This window comes from Sapajus apella, unplaced genomic scaffold, assembly GCF_009761245.1.
Source record: "Sapajus apella isolate SASKATOON/1434 unplaced genomic scaffold, GSC_monkey_1.0 scaffold2, whole genome shotgun sequence".
NCBI lineage: Eukaryota > Metazoa > Chordata > Mammalia > Primates > Cebidae > Sapajus > Sapajus apella.
In genome coordinates this window covers 56,463,680-56,481,338 of record NW_022436942.1, presented here as the reverse complement: position 1 = coordinate 56,481,338, position 17,659 = coordinate 56,463,680, and positions in this window count along the sequence as shown.

The following is a 17,659-nucleotide window of genomic DNA, read 5'->3' as shown; positions in this document are numbered from 1 at the left end:
TCACTTGAGCCTTTTTGGTGGCTGTATGATTTGCATAAGTCTGAAACAAACAAAAAAAAATCTACAAGAAAAGAAGGAAATACAACAACTCTGTTTCCCAGGGGATTAAACACATTAAAATCAAGAGGAACTCTCACTGTAGGATTTAATTGAACTATTTCTCGGTAGCTGGTATTTAGTTTGCTTTATTTATATTTAATGCAGCTGTAAGTAGAAAGGCTGTGAATTGCGTCTCTGGGCTAATCATGCTGACGTGTTTAGGATGAAACTCCAGGGCTTTGCATGTCATACAGAGTTCTGCAGTTAGGTCAGCACTGGGTTATTGAGTTTCTAAGGTTGAGATGGCCATGTTAGTGTACACTCTTCCAGATAAGGAAAAGAAAATTGCACCTGGAGGCAACAAGAAGAGTCAAGAGTAATTTGCAGTGGGTGAGCAAAATGAAATCCTGCAGGAGGTCAAGTTTGTTTTCGCCAGGAGGTGTCACTATTGTCAACACACATTACTGGAGACGGCGGGAAGATAAGAGGCTGTGCGAGCATCATTTGACAATAAGAGAAGACAATTTTTCTGCCTCTTCTTCTCTTCCTCCTTCCCTCCCTCCCTCCCTCCCTCCCTTCTTCCCTTCCTCCCTTCCCTCCCCTCCCTCCCTCCCTCCTTCCATTCCTGAAACTTATATCACCTTTTCTGTTACCTATAATAGGCATGTTAAAATGCTGTTACTGATATCAGCAAGAATATTTGCTGGTGGAGAAAGAATGGAGAGCAATTCGTGTGATTTCTGAGTCAGCAACTCAGATGCATTTCGAAAAAAATATTTCTTTTACTTTTTGACTTTATGGTTCTAAACCATTGAAATTTTAATATCGTAAAGTTGTGAGAACTGACTCCTTTGCATCTCTCTATGTCTGCACAATTCAGTAAAAAAATTTAAGATTATATGTACTAGGTAGCATGAGTGGACTTCTGGGTTCATATTCTGTGCTATAATTTTGATTTTTAGAAACAGCATTGGAAACTTTTGAGTCATTTTTATTTTTGCTCAGCCTCCCAAGTAGAGAGTGTGGGTTGAGACTCTGGCTCTAAGTAATCCATTTATATAATCTTCTTTGGTAAGTCATTTACTCTGACAAAGCTTCAGCTTCCTCATATGTAAGACGAAGATAATACTACTACCTACTGTTATAGGAATTTTGAAAGGATAAAGTAAGAATAAATGAAATAACATATGCAAAGCACTTAATATAACATCTCACATATAGATAGAGTTCAATAAGCATTAACTTCACCATTAGCTATTAATATTGACATCTCAACTGTGGAGAGGTCATAGCAGAGTTTGAGAGTCACACTGTCCCTCAAGCTTTCCTAACTTGTCTGATGACAGTCCTTTTGGGATTTGGAACAAGACCTTATGCCCTTGTCTTTCTTTACACCCCATGTCTGGCCTATTCTCCATTTGAGTTGGTCCTTTACAAAAGGTACTGATGATGCTTCCTGACATCAAGCATAAATGATGATGCTTCCATCATTTTCCCTTGTTGGAAAATGGCAATTAAAATTTTTTTTTTTAATCTCTCCTTTCTGCAGGTCTAAGTTCTTAACTTCCTTCAATCCAGATCAATTTCCACCTTCCATGTGAAGCCCTCTTCATCTTTCTTTGGCAGAATTTCTGTATCACTCAGAGTCTGTATTACACAAACTTGATTACTATTATTACTGTTTTTTCCCTTGTAGCATTAGGCGTGTGAGCCTTATTTCCTCAAATAGATTTTTTTTTTGTTTCTCAAAGGTCAAAAGGACATTTGTGTCTTCCTTTTACTCCCTGTAGCAGCCAGCTTAGTTCTGAGAATACAAGGGGGATTGAATACATTTTTGTCACAGGTTGATTTATGGAGAGTTCAGAATGTCAGGGAAACGTGTTGAGACAAACACAAGCAAGTAATTTTGCAACTCTAAGTAAGACGAAGGAATTCAGCAGGGACTCAGGGTTGAAGGTGGAGAAGGATGACTTTGAGAGAAGTCAGAAGGACCAGGTCTGACAGTTTTAAATCTGGGAGAAAAATGAGAGCTGGGCTAGAACTACAATTGATGGACAAAGGCAGCTCTGTGTGAAAGAGACAAGGGGGTCTATAGGAAACGATGCTGGAGACCTGGATTTGAGACTTGACTCTATCACTAACCGGTGATGTGCCTTTGAGAATATCACATAACCTCTCTGGGACTGTGTTTCTGACTGTAAGATAAGAAGCTTGGATTAGATGACATCAGATACTAAATGAGTCTGAAACTGTATATTTCTAAGATGGGAAAGAAATAAATAATTTTAGACAACACAGAGCAGGGAAATCCCTGGGCTGTGAGGCATGTATTTCTTCTCCTCCAAAGTGTCAAAGAAATAGTGTGGGATGAAACAGTGACCCTGCTCTGTCATTGGCTCTCTGTGCACCACGCATTTATTCATCCAACAAGTGTCCATGCAGCCTCTTATGTGGCAGGCACTGGGTTAGTGCTGATGATGAAATGCTGGGTGAAATCGACATGTCCTTGCCTCTTGGATTCACAGTGCAGTGGGGGGGAATACAGGCAGGAAGTGCAACGCTACGGCTGTGATGAGAGTTAGGAAGGATATGCACATGGTTAGAGAGAAGGAGCTAACTTGCACTGGAGTTTAGGAAACCTCTCAGTAGAAATTACCTAGGTGCATGGCCAGTAGAGGAAGCTTTGTTGGAGGGAGAATGGCTAGTTTGAAAAATAGGGTGATGCAGCTGGGGCTTAGAGGACTAAAGAAGAAAGTGATTGGCCGTGTGCTGTGGCTCACGCCTGTAATCCCAGCACTTGGGGAGGCCAAGGTATGTGGATCACCTGAGGTCAGGAATTTGAGACCACCTTGACCAATATGGTGAAACTCCATCTTCACTAAAAATATAGAAAGGAGCCAGGTGTGGTGGTGTATGGCTGTAGTCCCAGCTACTTGGGAGGCTGTGACAGGAGAAGAATCACTTGAACCTAGGAGGAGGAGGTTGCTGTGAGCAAAGAGCGTACCACTGCACTCCAGCCTGGGCAACAGAGGGAGACTCTATCTCAACAACAACAACAAAAAAAAGTAAGTGATTTAGGCAAAAGAGGGTCAGACTAGGAGAGGCCTTGTAAAACATAAGAACATTCTTCTCTATTTTAAGAACAATAAAAATCCATGAGTGGGAGAGTTGGGGGAGCAGCGTGGTGGTAACTGGAGTTGAAGAGGGGCAGAAGTGGGTGTGAGTGAGATGGGGACAGATACAAAAATTCAGGTGAGTGATGGCTGTAGCTTGGTCCAGGAAGGTCATGATGGAAACAGCGTGATGCAGCCTTTCAGGATCTCAGTTTCTTCACTTACAGAGAGAAGGGTGGGATTCAACACTAGGATCCTTTCTGGAAATTTCTGTGGTTTGATGAAATGAAAATACTTTGGAAGAGAATGTGTTGCTGTGTGACCATGAGACTACTGTTTGCTACATGAACGTGTGTAGCTACAACTCTCATGCATTGCCTTTGAGGTGAGACCTTTTCCTGGACTGGGGAGTTGTTTTGTAATTCCTCAGATGGGACATTCATTGCCCCAGCACTTCAGGTAAAGTCCAAATTCACCTATAGAACATCTGACAACTACATTTTACAATTTTTACCTTGAGCCAAATGAGAGCATAGGATGATTGATTATTTAAATTTTCTTTGGACTGAAAACTTTTTAGTATTTTTAAAAAATCTGTATAGAAAGCATTCGACACAACAAAACAAAATGCTTCATCTACTAGTTTTAATGCTGGCTCCCCTGGAAGAAATCATGAGACACTTTGGAAACGTTTTCCCTCAGGAACCATAAATCTTAGGAAAATCTCAAGAATTTAATTCTTCCTAATATAACAAGAAGAGGGGCAATCCCTTGTAAATTTTCATGGCATTTCCCCTGACTACATAAGTACATGTTAATTGCAGAAAATTTGAGAAATGCAGAAGACTATAAACAAGAAAATTAAGACTCCTCATAATCCTACTACCTAGAGATAAATGCCACATTTTCTTTCATTGATGACCAATTCTTTCCTCTACATATAAATATATGAGAATATTTAGACATATAGATATATCATATTCCCATCTTTTGTTTCCTTGGGGTGGCATAATGGTTAGGAGTATTCACTCTACAGCTAGGTTGTTTGTGTTCAAATATGTTAGTCCTTGGGTAAATTTAAGACATTTCTACTTTTCTAAGCCTCAATTTTCTCACCTGTAAAGTAGGCATAAAAATGCCAGTTTCTAGGACACTGTAAGAACTAAATGAGATGAAGTTGTAAAGTCCTTACAAACTTAGCAAGGACTTTACAGTTGTTAATGCAAATTAAAGTATTAGTGCTAGGAACTAATGCTTTAATACTAGTAATAAATTATTAGTATTTCTAGTATTAAATTATACTAGTATTAAAGTATTAGTTCCTGGCATTATACTTTAATTCACATGAACAAATATAGGTTATTTTTGTAATGTCATTTTGCTTTATAGTTTCTGTTGTCTTAGGTTTCCTTTGTTCTCTGTCACTTGTAGTTTTTCCTGTGATTTGGAAGGTACACATTCTTTTTTTTTTTATTATTTCTGGTGGCTGTCTTCGAGTTCTGTTTCAAAACTTTGCTCAGTTTGCATTTCTGTAATTATGAAAATCAAGAATGAAATGGTAGTTTTTGACTTTCCCCCACCATGAAAGAAGTGGGCCTGCTTAAGTACTGGGGGCTCTTCAGGACATCCAGTTAATTACAGGGATACTTTTTCTCAATTTTCATAATAGTTAGCTTATTAATGACATTGCAAGATGAGGAAACTTAAGCTTGGAGAGATTAGGTAATTTTGTCCATGATCACACGGAATTAAGATGTGAAGTTATGAGTCAAACTCAATGCTTTCTGACTCCAAACCTTTTAATTCTTAGCCTATTTACCTGTTACGAAGTGGTCTCATACGAGACATTCATTACAGCAGGGCTTTAGGTAAAGCCCAAACTTATCTATAGAACTTCTCATAACTATATTTTACAACTTTTGCTTTGAGCCAAATTAGAGCACAGGAAGAGTGATTATTTAATGTTCCCTCTGGACATTTCTGGGGAATAAAGATTCACCATTTTCTGAATCAGCCTAATCCGTTTAGAGTAGCTCTGTAAGAAAATCTTTCCTTAAATAAAATGGAATTTTGTTCTCCCTTGGATTCTACTACCCACTTCCTGTAAGATAACACTGACCTGTTCTGAGTAGACAAACATTTCTTGATTCTCATGTGCTTGTATTGAAACAAGTATATGGACAAAACATGATCTTTGTCCCTAAGTAGGTTTTTGGCGAAATAAGATCAAAATATATAAAGTAATTGGAGAACAATATGAAACTGTAAAGAATTAGGATAAAAACATATTGAGTAAATTATTAACGTATCAAAGTTCAACACCAGGAAAGGAAAGCACTGGAGTACAATTTCCAGTAAAGGTTTATCTCTACTCCATCTCTTATTCCATCTGAAATGATATAATTATAATTGAGAATTGGGAATTCAAAGTGCATTATTAGAGCTAAATGATAATGCAATAGCAAAGGAAACTTCTGCAGGGGTCCTTAGATGTTTGATGTAAATGTAAAACAGATTCCACTAAAATAATAAATGTCAAATATAAAATCCATTGTTTCCAATTACTGCCACTTCACAGACTTTAACTACCTAATTTAGCTAAAGCATGAGGGGAAAATATTTTGCGCTTGAAAATGTAAATTAAAACATTTTCCAATGCAGCCACAATGCCGTATTATTGAGCTTGGCAGACCCCGCTTCATCGCCTATGGTCCATTACCCTGGCCCAGCGCCTTGGAGCTTATCGGGGCTGCAAGACATTCTTTGCTTCAGACTCTGCTCCTTTGATAAGGGTTATCACTTGCTAGATGGAGAAAGCTTAGATTTGCCAACTTGGGGCTTTCACCAGCAATTTATGATGAGGTAAGGGCCATGTTGGTGTGGTTTTTTTCATGGCCTCATTTTTATCTCTTTACTGAAAAAAATTGGGATACATCATCTTCATGAAGCCTTTGTGGACTTGCAGTGAAAGCATAATTCTGTTTGTTCAGGGTCCATCTTGTACCAAATATTAGGTTCTTTAGATTTCCTAGCTCAGAGAATGGGCAGGTTGACTCATCCTCCAAGGAACTGAAGGACATTTGAGAGGGGTCAGCTTGAAGATATCTTATGCTCTGTGTGTCTTTCTCATGCTTTAGGGGGTCTGTGTGACTCATGACTTCTCCATGCATATACCCCATTCTTCTCTCAGTACTGACCTCAGAGCTTCCTAGGCAGTCTCATAGTTTCTACTTTCTCATCGTGGTCTACACATGGTGTGGGCTTTCCTTGATCCTGGAGTCTATCTGATAATGACAGCCATTGCTTATATAGTGCTAACTATATGTCAGCCATCATTCCAAATACTTTTCATATACAGTTACTCTGTAATCCTCATACTAACTCCATGAGGGAAGTCCTATTATCATCTCCTTACTACAGATGAGAACACTCAGAGAAAGTACCTTTCCCAAGATCACACAGGCAGGAAATGACAAAGCTAACACATGGATCCAGGCTGACTGACTCCAGTCTTCATCCCCTACTCTAATCTGTCTTCCAATGGTATTCTTTCAGTTTGAATGCTCATACAGCACTGCCTTGTTCTTTGGTACTTCTAAGTTCATGTTCTCAAGGGAAAGGGTCTGATTGGCCCAAATCTTCATCTGATGCCTAGTTGCATCATATGTTGCGGTCTCTGGTCCAGCCAACTCTGCAACAGCATAAACTTGAGATCATGTGGTTTGCAATGTGGCCACCTTGAGATTGCCTTGTTAACAGAGGTTGGAGAAAGGGCATACTTGCCCAGATAAGAGTGGTGGCTATAACTAACTCCTTACACCTACAGACACTGTTTTTGCCATGTACGATTAAATGTTTATATGTATGCATAGACTTGTCTCTTATAGCCACTGACTCAATTAGGTTAGATATCTGTCTATTCAAATTTTCAAGTGTTTATCTATATTATTATTGTCTAGTTGAGATGATGGCATATTGTGGCATGCCAGAAAACATGCTGCTTGCTGGTTTTGAAAATGCGCTTTCAGTGGAGTCCAGCACAACCCACTATTAGCACATGAATCCCTACCTGCTCATGAGTGATGTGTGGGATACAGAGTGGGAATAAGGGAGTGATGCAAAGTGGAACTTAGAATCTCCTTGAGGAGAAAAGCTGCATGCACTGTAACAGAGCAAAACAAAGCCACGGTGTTGAAAGACAAATGCCACAAATGTTTATCAAGTGTCTCTTAGTCCATTTTGTGTTGCTATAATTGAATACCTGGGACTGAGTTTATAAAGAAAAAAGGCTTATTTCACTCATGATTCTGATGTTTGAAGAAGTTCAAGGTTGGGCATCTGGTGAAGTTCTCAGGCTGCTTTCACTCATAGCAGAAAGCAAAGGAATCCAGCGTGTGCAGAGATCACATGGTGAGAGAAAAAACAAGAGTGAGGCAGGTGCTGGGCTCCTTTTAAAACCAGCTTTAGCAGAAACTGATAGAATGAGAACTCACTCATCCCCATGGAAGGGCATTAATCTATTCATGAGGGATCCACACTGGTGACCCAACATCCCTCATTAGACCCCATCTCCAACATTGGGGTCAAATTTCAAGGGAAGATTTGAAGGGAACAAACATTCAAACACCTAGCATTAAGTACCTGCTAGGTGTTTCCACATGTGTTGTCTCATTCGGTCTTCACTATCACCCTCTGAAATATAAGACATAAGCACATTTTTTTTTTGTTTTTTTAGATAAACCTTGACATGGAAGTATTAACTTCCCCAAGACACAGTTAACAAACAACAGACATGGTCCTGATCTGAAGGTTGGCCTGACTTGTCAGTGATGCAATCATGCCTGCCTTGATGAACACTTAAATCCCTTTTTTTTCAAGAGAACAAAGTGGCCCACTCTCAGCAGGAATGAGTCACATGGGCTTTCTTTTTATGTAACTGCCTCTGAGAGCCATCCAAAGTTGGAATTGATTTAGCAAAACTTATTTCTGAAGACAATGAAAAATAGATATTTTGTTATAACAAAATTCTGAAAACTTTTGCATTGGGTCTTGCTCTGTTTCATAGACAGGAGCAGCAGGAGTGAGCTGGAGTTCAGTTCTTCCACCTGACTCTCAGGGGAATGCTGAGGTGAGGTCTTGGGTGACATGAAATCTACAGAAAACAGCTTCTGAGCTGAGGACAGCTTGCTCTGCTTTTCTTTAGCTTAGGTGCTAACCATGGTCTTGGTTGAGTCTTGGGCTTGTGTAATTCCTTCTCTGGTATTTTGCATAGTGATTAAGGGTGTGCACTTTGGCAGCAGACAGACTCAGGAGTCATCTTGGCTCTGGCATTTATCAGTTGTGTGATATGAGTCAAAATTATATCCAGCGGCTTAATGTACCTGACAGATGCATGATAGATGGCATCTATTATCATTAATTATTGTTATTCCTGTCTCATCATCTAGACCCTAGGTTCTCAGGAAAGAAATTTCAGAAGTAGTATTTTTTACTTTGGGGCTGCTTTAGGCTATTTTTCCCCCTTTCTCTTTGAAAGATAAGATTTACTTCTCATTGGAAATCTGGCTGATGTGGTTTCCTGGCTAGAGAGAGGCTTGTCCTTAGGGTCAGGTGATAAAATGATTCATGAAAATAATGATGTCAACTGTCACTCCAGGATTAGCATAGAGAAACCCCTTGTGCATGCATATGTATGTGTCCTCTTTCTCTTATGTGAACATACAGTGAGTAGTGGACTGCTTGCTTCTCTTCCAAGGAAACTCTGCCCACCGCATGCTGTTTCTAAGAAACGTGATTTCCTCACCCTAATAATGTAGTTTGGATGAGAACAGATATTTTATTGACTCCACCAACTAGGCCTCTACTGATTGGTGTAGGATGTGCAAGTAATTCATTTTTAGGCCAACTGGAGCACTTTCCATGCTTTTAGAGTGTGGGATGGGAGAAAGTCAGACGTAATGCCTGATTGTGTTGGTGGCCATGTTTTCTGTCAGATGGAGGAAGACTAAGAGAATGCAACATATGTGCAGAGAGAAGCAGAGATGAGAGATAAAGTCATAGGAGCCTGGCCCCTTTGGAGTACCTAGTTCCACTTTCCCTAGGCCATGTCTCCTGAGAATTTCCTTACTTATATAGATTAAGAGGTCTTACTTTGTTTAAAGCTAGTTCAAACTGGAGTTGTGTCACTTGCTGCCTGTATTGTTATGTATCTTTGTGTAATAAATTAATAGGTTAAGACAATATACACTTATTATCTCTCAGTTTCTATGGGTCAGGGATTCAAAAGCTGCTTGGCTGGGTGATTTGGACTTGGGATTTCTCATAATGTTCATTCAGATATTTGCTGGAGCTACAGCCACTTAAGGGCTTGACTGGGGCTAGAAAATCTGCTTCCAAGGTGGCTTAGCCACATGGTGATAAGTCTGTACTGGCTATTGGTGGGAGATTTCAGTTCTTCACACAGAGACCTCTCCCCAGAGTCACTTGTGCTCACATGATATGGCAGATGACTTTCCCTAGGGTAAGTGATCCTGGAGACCAAGGTGGAAGATGCAAATGTCTTTTATGACCTAACCTTATCCTGATTCAATATGGGAGGGGAATATACAAGGATATGAATATCAAGGGGGAAAGACTACTAGAGGCCCTGTTGGAGGCTGGCTACAAGGGAGCCAACAGAGTCCTGACCCACACACTATAGTGACAGATTTCTTATCTCAAGGTTGGATTCTATACCATATATGTATTCTGATAAATATAATAGTTCTCAAGCTAACTAACTGACATTAACTACCTATCATCTTTTTGGAGGTTAAATTCACATAACATTTTCTCTCTCTTTTTTCCACCTGCATAGTTTATAAATAATTCATGAATAGAAGAGTTTCCTTTTTATCTAAATAGATTTTTCACTGGTCTAAGTTCTTTATTGGCTGTGTGTGTGCAGGGAGGTATGAGATGATGATACAATGATTTTGAGAATACATTGCCAAGGTAGTTTCTTCCACTCTCCAAGTTCTAGCCTCTTCCCAGTTTGTAGATGGTATAGTTAGAACAAGAGGAATAAAATTTAAGTATCTGAACTTCAGTTCTGAGTTTGCCATATATTAGCTGTGTAATCTTGGCCAAGTCACTTAACTTTGATGAGTATCTTTCTTCATGTCCAAAAAAGATATCAACATTTTAATCTTAGAGTGAGGTTATGAGGACTCTGTGGCATTATGTTTTATAAACCATAGGTACTATTTTTGGTTTAGAAAGGTACCATAGTATTGGCTTGGAATCAGGAACTAGGCTTGGATCTTAGCTTTGCAACCTGAGGGCCAAGTGCTCTTGCAGGTATTTATCCTTTATTTGTTTTTTGAGACAGAGACTTGCTCTGTCCCCAGGCTGGAGTGCAGTGGCACAATCTTGGGTCACTATAACCTCCGCCTCCTGGGTTCAAGCAATTCTCCTGCCTCAGCCTCATGAGTAGCCGGGACTACATTTCAATTTTCTCCACAACATTGGCTCAATAAAAATTCCTACTTCACGCAGATAAGAGTTCAGATGAAATGTTCCCTGAACGACATTTGGTGTGTGACTATTCTTATAATTATGTCTCTATTATAGAGCAGTTGAAACCAAATTTACTGCACCCTTTGTATAAAAGTCTACATGATGAAATAATTTAATGAATAAACATTTATTGATGGTAAATATATGTCAGGTGTGAGCCAAGTGCTATAGCTAAAGAAGCAAATAAGTCACCATCCCTGCCTTCTTACAGCTTAGAGCTTACAAGGGAATTGAAGACAGACAAAAAATATTACAAAGCAGTATGATAAATGATCTGTGTGCAGACAGGTGGATGTTATGAGAGACTATAGGAATGCTTTCTAACTCAAACTTATAGAATCATGGCAGGCTTTCACAAGGAACTAAGGCCTTAAATTGAAACCTGAAAGTTGAGTTGAAATTAGTTGTGTTAGGGAGGTGAGTAAGAGTTTGGGGGAGGAGTGCCCCAGGTGGAAGAAATAGCCTTGATAAACATTAAAAGGTAAGAGATTCCATAGGATGGTCAGAAAATCATCCAGTGTGGCAGGAGCTAGGAGGCAGAGACAGAGGCAGAATGATGAGATGTGAGTTAGAGATCAGTAGAGATGCTTGATTATAAAGAACTTCCTTGAAAACATGGTAGGGCTTTGCTCTGGATTTTATCTTTAGGGCAATGGGAATTTTTCTGGAGGATTTTAAAGCAAAAAAGGGACACAATCAGATTTTGCGTTTTAGAAAAACCACCCCAGTATTTCTCAACAGAGCTGCTATTAGAATTTTGGATGAAACAATTATTTGTTATGCAGATCAATCATTCCAGGTGTAGCTGGCAGATTCAAGATTCCCCAAGGATGTCCATATCTTAATTCCCAGAATCTGTGAACATGTTACATTACATGGCAAAAAGAACTTTACAGACACAGAGTTATGAATCTTAAGTTAGGAAGATTATCCCAGAGTATCTAGATTGAATGGACCCAGTCTAATCACGGCCTTTACAAATGGAAGAGGAAGACAGAAGAGCCAGTAACAGAAATGGCAGAGAGAAGGCAGGAGGCACAAGGCATGAGAAAGATTCAATCCATTATGACTAATTTTGAAGATGAAGAATACCATGAGCCAACACATATAGGAGTTCCCTGGAAGCTGAGAATCATCCTGCTGAGAAACCAAAAAGAAAATTGGAACCACAGTCCTACACCCACATGGAACTGAATTCTGCCAACAACCCTAATGACCTGAGAAGGGGATTCTTCCCCCTGAGCCTCTAGTTAAGAAATACAGCCCTGCTGAAACTTCGACTTTAGACCAGTTACGCCATGGTCAGACCACTGACCTGCAGAACTGTAAGATGTTAAATGAATGTTTTATGCTACAAAATTTGCAGTACTTTTTAAGCACAGCAATAGGAAATGAACACAAGTAGCCATTTCAGTGTCCCTGATCTTGCCTTTTAATGCCAGCCAGCATGCCCCACCCCAAATATCACAACCCCAGAACACTCTCACACATTTTCAAATATCTGCTGTTCGGGGGTGGGAACTGATGAGGCAGTATACCGCTGGTAAAGAACCACTGCTATGGAGAATTATGGATAGGGAGAGGGCTGGGTAGAAGGCAGAGAAACCAGTTAGGAGGCTGTTGTGATATTTAGGCTGAGAGGGGAAATAACCTGGAGGAGCATAGTAGCTGTGGGAGTAGTGAAGGGGATGAATTTGAGAGCTAATTAGGAGGCAGTATCAACAGTACTCATCAGTGGTGTTGATTAGTGTTAGAGGTGAGTGTCTCTTCTGTCCCTATCCTCCTCCGCTGCCATCATCGGCATTCACACCTAAGAGCAAACTGCATTTTTGCAGGAACCTGACTTCTCCTCCAGTGAGTAAGAGGACCATACTCTCAAAGCCATTAGCAATTTGTACCAGAATAGGCCAAAGAAGGGAAATGACAGTAGAACTATTGCAAACCCAAAAGGCCCCTTATAGCCAAAGGCACCCGGTTGGTGAAACGCAGTAATTGCTTGCACAATTTTCAGCCACTCCATGCTGCAATCGATGATAGGAAATGAGGAGAGAGTTTATTCTTCCCTGTAGAAGCAAGTCAGGAGATCCAAATGGCTGAAATGCAATTTGAACCAGGGTGGTTGGCTAAGCCTACCAAACTCCTGTGTGCAGTTGGAGAGCATTTCACCCTAGGGATTTGTCTTTCTACTTTGTCCAAAAGGCTATGCTCTTTGTTGACACACATGTAACCAACTCCTTGTACTAAATCTCTTCTGTGTGAAATACTTAGTGTGGCTTCTGTTTTCCTCACTGGACTCTGACAGAGGCAGAGCACGCAACAACAGGATCATTTCAAATACTGAGTTTTTCTTTCTTGTGATCTTGGCCCACTTGATCTCTAGCCCTCATCTGGATCTTGTTGAGTTCACTAACCTAGTAACTGGGAGAACCAACACTGCATAATTAACTCCTAATCTTGGACATATGAGCACAGAAGAGCACATAACCACTTACCCAAGACAAATGCATGTGCCATGGGAAGCTTTTAAAGTTGGTTCTTGGTAGGAAATTAAAATTTTCCTTATATTTGCTTTTTCCTTATGTTCTTGAAAACAGTCACAGTGACAATGAAACAAGTGAAATAATAATGATTCAACATAATTCATATATCAGCAGATAATCTGAGTTTTTTTGTGCTATTTTATGATAGCGATTGATGAATTCTGCAGGTTTCTTGGGATCAGAATTTTAGGTAAAATGTTCCATGTGCAATATTAAGGCTAATTGGCAAACATGTAATTCACATGGAAGTTTTGCCTATCAAAGTTTACAACACTCTCTTATCTCGGTCATACAGTAATTTGGGTCTGGGCCTGATTAAGCAAAGCATTTCTCCCTTTCTGCCTCTTGATAAGATCCATTTAAGTGAATTCAATTCTGTTTCTTAAAGACAAGGTGACCAGGGCCAGTGCTTCTGGTTGTGCTGTATACTTACCTTACTTTGGAATTGTTCTCAGCTTCAAGAGACCTACTTTGTTCTTTGCCTAGACAGAGAGAAAAAGCCAAGGACAGAATGCAGGCCTCACTGTTAAACTTTCCTTTTTTTTTTTTTGAGGTGAAATCTCACTGTCACTCAGGCTGGAGTGCAGCAGCCTGATCTCAGCTTACTGCAACCTCCACCTCCCAGGTTCAAGCAATTCTTCTGTCTCAGCCTCCCGAGTAGCTGGGCTACAGGCTCATGCCACCATGCCTAGCTAATTTTTGTATATTTTTTAGTAGAGACAGAGTTTTACCATGTTGGCCAGGTTGGTCTCCAGCTCCTGATCTCAAGTGATCCACCTGCCTCAGCCTCCCAAAGTGCTGGGATTATAGATGTGAGCCACCGCATTGGCGCTAAACATTCTTAGTGCCACTTTCCTAATACTGATTATGTATCCAGACTTGTATGATTTTACAATTATAGCTATTTATTTGATCTTGGATAGGCAAATCAGCTTGGAGGCCAAAGAGATATTTTCTGTCAGCGTTCTCTAACTTTGGCAATTATCTTCTGAATATTTAAGAATGGACAGCCATCTTTCCATTCTTGAATGTATTTCTGGCATTGTCAGACGTTAGTTCCAGCAAGGGAGAGAGAAGGGTCCTACACGAGACGAGACAGCTAATAAAACTATAGAGTTGGAATCTTTTTTCTGTAAAAGAAAATCCATGACAAAATATTTCACCAAGTCATTTTCCCTCCCTAACATCTTGTGTCGTGCATGTGCTTGGCACATGCTCAAATTAGGTTTATGGATCCTGTAAAGCAATTCATCCTGCTCAGAATCTAATGCCAGTAATTTTTCAAAGAAGTCAGCAAAATGTGACCCAAGAAGGAAAACATTGCCATTTTTAAAAAAAAAAACTCTATTGTTTTTATTTAATCTGCTACTGAACAGTGCCTAAATCATTTACTCTTTACACTTAATTTTTAATTTTGTGGTATCCTCCACTCAGAATGAGGTTGAGTTTTTAATCCTCATACTGTAACATCCCAGCTGTACAGTTGTATAAGGAGTTTGTTTCAGTAAAAATGATTACTGGTATCTATAATAGAATTGTAATAACTCAATACTGTTTTATAAATTTTTGATTCATTCTGCATTTTTTATTTGACAGCTTGCCAAGTTCCAGTTTTTATCTGATCATCTTTGCATCAATAATACATGAGGCTGAGATCTTCTGAAAAGCAGATACTTTTTTTCTTACTGAATGATTTGCTTTTGCCAGCAAAAATATTGATTTGAATTTAATAATCTGTAGTCTTTTTGGTTTGATCACACTTAGCAGGAAACTCCAAAAAGAGTCATGGTCACATATCCGCCAACATGGAATCAATTGTTCTCTAGTAAATACAATCATTGAACACCTGATCCATACTATCATTTGTTAGATGCAATTTATAAAGAAAGGTTTGACACAGTTGAGATTTGAATGTCTTAGGTTTTCCTATTTAGATCCTTTCAACCAAAAATAACTATTTAAAAAAACACATTATAGAAAGATGATGTCTCTGATTGTAATTTCTCATCCTCTTCATCAACATACAGTTTGTCAACACTTGGCTCTTAAACAATTGCAGCAGTGCTGCTGATCTCAGTCTGCTCTTACTCCCAACTGTTCACGTTAAGGATGACTATGTGGGTAGCAGGGTCTATCCCATCCCCTGCCTCCAGCATTGTTATAAATAATCAGCATCAGGAAAATGACTGACTAGGAACTGGGAGGGTCCTACAACAACACATCTTCATTCATTGTCTTATTTTCCGTCTGCACAGAATGTAACCAAGGGTGTCTTCTAAAATTCAGCATTCCCATTTCAAACAAATGACAAAACACTGGTAGGTAAGAGAATTGCTAACCCAACAGTTGTTGAGCGATTAAATCAGAATCTCTGAAAGTACTATTTGGGCATCAACATTTTTAAAACTCCCCAGAACATTTCAACATGCTGCTCAGGTTGAGATCCAATGTTCATTCTAAACCGAAACCTTGCTACCCTCAGTGTAGCCAGCATCATGGTCTTGTTAGAAATGCAGAAATCTGAGACGTCCTCCCAAGTCTACTGAATCAGAATCTGTACCTTAGCACTTACCGCCCCCACCCCCACCCCCACCGCCGGATAATTTGTAGGCACATGAAAGTCTGACAAGCATCGGCCTAAACTATTATACGAAATACCCTCAAGTTAGGCAAGCCAATTACCAAACAAATTGGCAGCTTCCTGTGTTTCTAGAGGAAGTGGAACGTAGTGGCAGGCTTTGTTGTCAAGCAGTCCTGAGTTTGTACCCTGGTTATCCCAGGTACTAGCTGTGTGACTTTGAATAAGTCTCTCTAAGCTTCAGTTTGCTCATCTGTGTAATGATACTAATAATAGCACCCACTTCCATAGAGCTATTGCAAACGTTAACAGAAAGATTGCATGTAAAGTGTTTAAGGCAATGCCAGACACGTTAAAGCAAGCAATATATTTTAGCAGTTAATATTGATATTAATAATAAAGTTGTACTCTTAGAGACTCCTACAATTGCTCAGATGTCTAAATGCAGGTAATAATTCTTTTTATTTATCTATTTACCCTTAAAGCCAGTGAAACTCTCATTGAAGCCAGCCCTAATGTTTACTCTTGCACTTTCAGCTCACACTTGATCCCATTCATCATTTACAGGAGGGACAACACGAAGGTTAATGGATGCCTAGAAAAACAGGGCAGTGGCGAGCTCAATCAGAATGCCTTTCCTAGCTCCCGAGTCGGGTGACTTCAGCTTAATTTTCTTTGGAAGCTGCTTGTCATTGTGTATAAAAGAACTCACAAAAACAGCTTCCATGTGGGGCTAACTCTGTTCACCTAAATTTGGCCCGATTTGGAAAGCTTTCTTGGCTCTTTCCCACCCAATCCAAACAGGGACAGGAAATTTTATTAAAATGACTTGGGCCAAGCCTGCTCTGTGCTCTGAACCATTGATGGGAGCCAAGAATGTCCCCTGGTGTTCATAGAAACATTGTTCTTATTTTTCAAAATTAATCCAGCTGAATTTGCAAGGCAGCATCACCTCCATCAGAGCTGCAGACGTCCAGGACAAAGAGCTGTTTTGATGTTCCCAGCTGGGAACCCTGCCCTCAGCAAATACAGTTGATATAAATAAATGGTCTCTTGCCTGCCTACATTCATGCCCATCTGTTTGGAGGGCTTGGTGCCCAATCAAAAGTTGCCTAGATGCTCGCCACAGGCACCAGTGCCAAGGAATGACGATCTCATGGCAGCTTGCCTGAAGCTGTGAGTACCGTCTTTTCAGTCATGGGTTCTCATCCTGGACCAGAATGGGAGCACTGGCACTGCATGCTTCCTTACTGTTGATCACACCTGTTGACAAGGCTGTGCCAAACTGGAAGAAGAGGGAGTGAAGGAAAACTGCTGTGTAGGAGCATCTTTGGGCTCCCAGGGCCTGGCAAGCCCACTAAGACAGATTCTAATTAAGTCGAGAAAATCTCTGCCCATGGATGTCCTGATAGGGCACAAGATTGGCAGGTCAAACTTTACTTGGCTTTATCACAGGGGTGGAGGGCAAGCTGCTTCCAGCTGGTAACTCTGTCCCTGTCTAATATAGGAAGTATAACAGAACACTGGTCTTTGATGACATCAGAAGCCAAATAAAACAGGGGTAAATGAATCATATTCATTGCAATGCAGTATCCCCTGGCTCCCAATTTTCACTCACCTACTGGAAACAATGAGGTCTGGTGTGCACAATCACAGAATATAAAGCCCAGGAGCGGATTATATTTTGTGTTGGCTGCGCTTGAGAAAGGAAATGAAGCTAGTCAGGAGAAAGCATGATGTGGGGATATTTTTATGCTGATAAATGTAAGTTCCCTCTGAGTTTGTCAAGCACAGTCAGAAATACGTTCATGTGCTTAGATCGCTACAGTACC